The sequence below is a fragment of the Triticum aestivum genome, chromosome 2A (genome assembly GCF_018294505.1).
Source record: "Triticum aestivum cultivar Chinese Spring chromosome 2A, IWGSC CS RefSeq v2.1, whole genome shotgun sequence".
Taxonomy (NCBI): Eukaryota; Viridiplantae; Streptophyta; class Magnoliopsida; order Poales; family Poaceae; genus Triticum; species Triticum aestivum.
This window is the reverse complement of record NC_057797.1, coordinates 449881624-449888016: the sequence shown is the minus strand read 5'-3', so window position 1 is coordinate 449888016 and position 6393 is coordinate 449881624.

The window sequence follows — 6393 nt, the reverse complement described above, 5'->3', positions numbered from 1 at the left end:
TGATCCTCACGTCTGCCACAACAGAGATTTTGTTTCTCGGCGAAAACTTGTGTTTGGACCGGCGTACAGCTCACCGCCCAAACAAAGAAAATCACTCAGCGACTTGCGGCGATGCAAAACCAAAACCGACCCTCTGTTGGATTCGGCGGATCACCAAAGACGGGTGCGGGGGACTGATCGCAAAACCCTAAATTTCTTCTTCGACTTCAATCTCATGGATTGTGAAACCTTCATCTGGAAAATTGCAAACTCCTCAAGCCCTGGGGAGATATCCCTCCAAGAACTCATCATCACCGTGCACGGGCCCCACGATGGGCGCCAACTGTCGTGGAATTGTCACGGCAGATGTCCTCATTGAAAGGACTTAGTCGTGAGGCCAACGTATCTATGTGGTAACTTGAGAGGGGTTGAGTGGGACAAGAGACGCAAGGTTTTACCCAGGTTCGACCCCTTGCGGTGGAGGTAAAAGCCTACATCCCGCTTCATTGATATTGATGATGATGATCATGATTACACGGGTGCTCTAACTCGAGAGCTATAGACTTGTTTGTCTAACCCTAATCTGTCTAACTTGTCCCTCTTGGGGTGCCCTGCCCCTCCTTATATATGTTGAAGGGGCGGGTTACATGACTAGTCCTAGTAGGATTAGGATTACTCTATTATAAGTGGAGTCCTAGTCTACCTTCTAATACAAATCGGATACAAGTCCGGGTCTTGACTCCTTGTAAGGGAAATATTCCTCATGCCTTTCCTATTAAACCGGCCCACCATTAACATAAATAGGCCTTCTGGGCCACGGGCCTTGTCATCCATCTGTCCCGCACGCCGGGTTACCTGTGAGTCATAATGTTCAGGCGGGTTACTTGTAAACCGTCTGGTCAGGGTGGGTCGCCAGTGAATCACCAAGTGTCAATCGGGTTATATTTCTGGCCGGGTTACGCCGCGGGGTATATCCCCGACAGTGTAGATCTCACAAACGGTGTCATACTTTTTATCGGCATAGATTTATCTGTCGGAAAGACCTTTCCCGGCAGGAATATAGGCGATAACTCCTTTATGTTGGGAAAGGTCTTTGCCGACACAAAATGTGTCGCCTTAGGTGACCCATACCGACAGATTGTTTGACGTTGCTTTGATCGTCATGGTGTAGTGTTTCTCAACAAAATTTTCACCCTCCGAATCATTAGGACGCCTTCTACCTAAAGTTGACTCTTCTCAAGTCCCTTTTTCATCAATCTTAACTTTACTAAACAAGGAATCAATAGAGTAAACACCAATCATTTTTAAGATCTTCATCCCTTTTGCGAAAGAAATTACTAGAAAATGTTTTTTCTAAAAATTCTCTTTTAGCTCTAAGAATAGCAGTTCTTTTCTTACTTTCATCCATAGAAACGTAAAGAGTGTTAATTGATTCATCTACTTTAGGGACAAAAAAATTCATCTTGAGATTTTCCACATCATGAGCAATTGTATCAACACTTCTAGACAAATCGTCAATCTTACTCAACTTTTCTTCTATGGAAGTGTTGAAAACTTTTTGCGTATTGATAAATTCTTTAATATTGTTCTCAAGATCAGCGGTGTTCCTATTATTATTATAAGATTGATTTCCGTAGGAATTACCATAATTATTAGAGGAATTACTAGGAAAAGGCCTAGGATTAAAATTACCTCTATAAGCATTGTTATTGAAATTATTTTGAGAGATAAAATTCACATCTATGGCATCACTATTTTGCTCAATCAAAGTATACAAAGGCATATCATTAAAATCAATAGGAGCACTTCTACTAGCAACCAATTTCACAAGACAATCAACTTTTTCACTCGAAGAAGAAATTTCTTCAACCGAATTATCATTTTTACTAGTAGTAGCTCTTTCGGTATGCCACTGCGAATAATTTGCCATGATATTATCAAGAAATTGGTGGATTCACCCAAAGTAATTTCCATAAAAGTCCCACCCGCAGCGGATCTAAAATATTACGTGAAACAAAATTCAACCCCGCATAAAAATTTTGTATGATCATCCAAAGATTTAACCCATTAGTTGGGCAATTCCTTAGCATCATTTTCCCAAGATTGTGCAACATGCTCATGTTCAAGTTGCTTGAAATTCATGATCTGGGATCTAAGGGAAATAAATTTTGCAGGCAGAAAATACTTGGTGATAAAAGCATCTTTGCACTTATTCCAAGAATCTATAATATTGCGAGGCAAAGAAGATAACCAGTTTTTTGCAGAATCACGCAAAGAAAACGGAAATAATTTCATCTTCACAACATCATTGTCCACATATTTTTTCTTTTGAATATCGCATAATTCCATGAAGGTATTAAGATGGGACACGACATCCTCATTAGGAGTACGGGAAAATTGATCTTTCATAACAAGATTCAACAAAGCAGTATTAATATCACAAGACTCCGCACTAGTGGCAGGAGAAGCAATCGGAATGTCGATAAATTCATTGTTGTTGGCATTTGAGAAATCACATAACTTGGTGTTCTCTTGAGTCATGATGACCGTACAACAAGATTACACTCAAAAACAGATCCGGCAAGAAAATGGCGAACGAAAAAGAGGGGCGAATAAAATGACAATTTTTTGTGAAGTGGGGGAGAGGGAAATGAGAGGCAAATGGAAAATAAAGTAAATTGAGAGGAGATGATATTTGTTATTAGGAACCTGGTATATGTTGAAGATCCTCCCCGGCAACGACGCCAGAAATTCCTTTTGATGTCGCTTGAAGCTACGTCGGTATTTCCCCAAAGAGGAAGGGATGATGCAGCATAGCGGCGATAGGTATTTCCCTCAGATGTGAAACCAAGGTTATCGAACCAGTAGGAGAACCAAGCAACACTATGTAAACAACACCTGCACACAAATAAAAACTTCTCGCAACCCGACCTATTAAAGGGGTTGTCAATCCCTTCTGGGGTACGGCGCCTAAAGATAGGCAAACGGACGTGAGATAAATTTGTAGTAGATTGATAGATCGAACGCCAAATAAAATAAATAATTATAAATTGCAGCAAGGTATTTTTGGGTTTTTGGTTTAATATATATGAAAATAAATGCAAGGAAAAGGTAGATCACAAAGGCAAATATATGAGAAAGAGATCCGGGGCCGTAGGTTTCACTAGTGGCTTCTCTCGAGAAAAATAGCAAATGGTGGGTGAACAAATTACTGTTGGGCAATTGATAAAACTTCAAATACTCATGACGATATCTAGGCAATGATCATTACATAGGCATCACGTCCAATATTAGTAGACCGACTCCTACCTGCATCTACTACTATTACTCCACACATCGACTGCTATCCAGCATGCATATAGTGTATTAAGTTCATGGAAAAACGGAGTAATGCAATAAGAACGATGACATGATGTAGACAAGATCTATCTATGTAGAGATAGACCCCATCGTTTTATCCTTAGTAGCAACGATACATACGTGTCGGTTCCCTTTCTGTCACTTGGATCAAGCACCGTAAGATCGAACCCACGACAAAGCACCTCTTCCCATTGCAAGATAAATAGATCAAGTTGGCCAAACGAAACCCAAATATCGGAGAACAAATATGAGGCTATAAGTAATCATGCATAAAAGAGATCAAAGAAACTCAAATACTTTCATGGATATAAAAAGATAGATCTGATCATAAACTCAAAGTTCATCGATCCCAACAAACACATCGCAAAAAGAGTTACATCGTATGGATCTCCAAGAGACCATTGTATTGAGAATCAATAGAGAGAGAGAGAGGAAGCCATCTAGCAACTAACTATGGACCCGAAGGTCTACAAAGAACTACTCACGCATCATCAGAGAGGCACCAATGGAGGTGGTGAACCCCATCCGAGATGGTGTCTAGATTGGATCTGGTGGTTCTGGACTCTGCGGCGGTTGGATGAATATTTCGTTGACTCCCCTAGGGTTTATGGAATATTGGGGTATTTATAGAGCAAAGAGGCGGTCCGGGGGCACCCGAGGTGGGCACAACCCACCAGGGCGCGCCTGTGCCTCCTGGCGCGCCCTGGTGGGTTGTGCTCACCTCAGAGCTGAAGGAAATATGCCCTAGAGGCAAAAACAAGGTTGTTATTTATATTTCCTTATATGATGATAAATGTTTATTATTCATGCTAGAATTGTATTAACCAGAAACTTAGTACATGTGTGAATACATAGACAAACAAAGTGTCACTAGTATGCCTCTACTTGACTAGCTCGTTAATCAAAGATGGTTAAGTTTCCTAACCATAGACATGAGTTGTCATTTGATGAACGGGATCACATCATTAGAGAATGATGTGATTGACTTGACCCATTCGTTAGCTTAGCACTATGATCGTTTAATTTATTGCTATTGCTTTATTCATGACTTGTACATGTTCCTATGACTATGAGATTATGCAACTCCCGAATACCGGAGGAACACTCAGTGTGCTGTCAAACTTCACAATGTAATTGGGTGACTATAAAGATGCTCTACAGGTGTCTCCAATGGTGTTTGTTGAGTTGGCATAGATCGAGATTAGGATTTGTCACTCTATGTATCAGAGAGGTATCTCTGGGCCCTCTCGGTAATGCATATCACTACAAGCCTTGCAAGCAATGTGACTAATGAGTTTGTTGCGGGATGTTGCATTATGGAACGAGTAAAGAGACTTGCCAGTAATGAGATTGAACTAGGTATTGAGATATCGATGATCCAATCTTGGGAAAGTAACATACCGATGACAAGGGAACAACGTATGTTGTTATGCGGTTTGACCGATAAAGATCTTCATAGAATATGCAGGAACCAATATGAGCATCCAGGTTCTGCTATTGATTATTGTCCAGAGATGAGTCTCGGTCATGTCTACATAGTTCTCGAACCCGTAGGGTCCGCACGCTTAACGTTCGATGATGATCGGTATTATGAGTTTATGTGTTTTGATGTACCGAAGGTAGTTTGAAATCCCGGATGTGATCACGGACATGACGAGGAGTCTCGAAATGGTCGAGACATAAATATTGATATATTGGACGATGTTATTCGGGCATCAGATGAGTTTCGGAATCACCGGATAAATATCGGAGTGCAGGGGGTTATCGGAAGCCCCGAGGGAACTAATGGGCCAACATGGGCCTTGTGTGTGAGAGAGGAGAGGGCCCAAGGGCTGGCCGCGCACCCCCCTTGAGGAGTCCAAATTGGACTAGGAGGGGGCGGCACCCCCTCCCTTTCCTTCTCCCTCTCTCCCTCTCCTTCCTTCCCCCTCTCTTCCCTTGTTGGAAACCTACTAGGAATAGGATTCCTATTCCTAGTAGGAATCCTACTTGGGGCGCGCCCCATGAGGGTTGACCAGCCTCCCCCCTTGCTCCTTTATATACGGGGGCAGGGGGCACCCTAGAACACACAAGTTGACAGTTGTCTTAGCCGTGTGCAGTGCCCCCCTCTACAGATTTCCACCTCGGTCATATCGTTGTAGTGCTTAGGCGAAGCCCTGTGTCGGTAACTTCATCATCATCGTCATCACGCTGTCGTGCTGATGAAACTCTCCCTCGGCCTCAACTGGATCAAGAGTCTGAGGGACATCACCGAGCTGAACATGTGCAGATCGCGAAGGTGCCGTGCGTTCGGTACTTGATCAGTTGGATTGCGAAGACGTTTGACTACATCAACCGCGTTTCTTAACGCTTCCGCTTTCGCTCTACGAGGGTACATGGACACACTCTCCCCTCTTGTTTCTATGCATCTCCTAGATAGATCTTGCATGATCATAGGAATTTTTTTGAAATTCTGCGTTCCCAACAGTGGCATCCGAGCCAGGTCTATGCGTAGATGTTATATGCACGAGTAGAACACAAAGGAGTTGTGGGCGTGGGTATATACATATTGCTTGCCGTCACTAGTTGATTCTTGATCCAGCGGTATTGTTGGATGAAGCGTCTCAGACCGACATTACACATACGCTTACGCGAGACTGGTTCTACCGACGTGCTTGGCACACAGGTGGCTAGTTGGTGTCTGTTTCTCCAACTTTAGTTGAATCGGTTTCAATGAACAGAGTTCTTTCTGAAAATCAAAAAGCAATCACTATACTGCATTGTGGTTTTGATGCGTAGGTAAGAATGGTTCTTGCTAGAAGCCCGTAGCAGCCACGTAAAACTTGCAACAACAAAGTAGAGGACGTCTAACTTGTTTTTGCAGGGCTTGTTGTGATGTGATATGGTCAAGGCATGATTATATAAATTGTTGTATGAGATGATCATCTTTTGTAACACAGTTATCGGCAACTGGCAAGAGCCATATGGTTGTCGCTTTATTGTATGAAATGCAATCGCCTTGTAATTGCTTTACTTTATCACTAAGCGGTAGAGATAGTCGTGGAAGCAATAGTT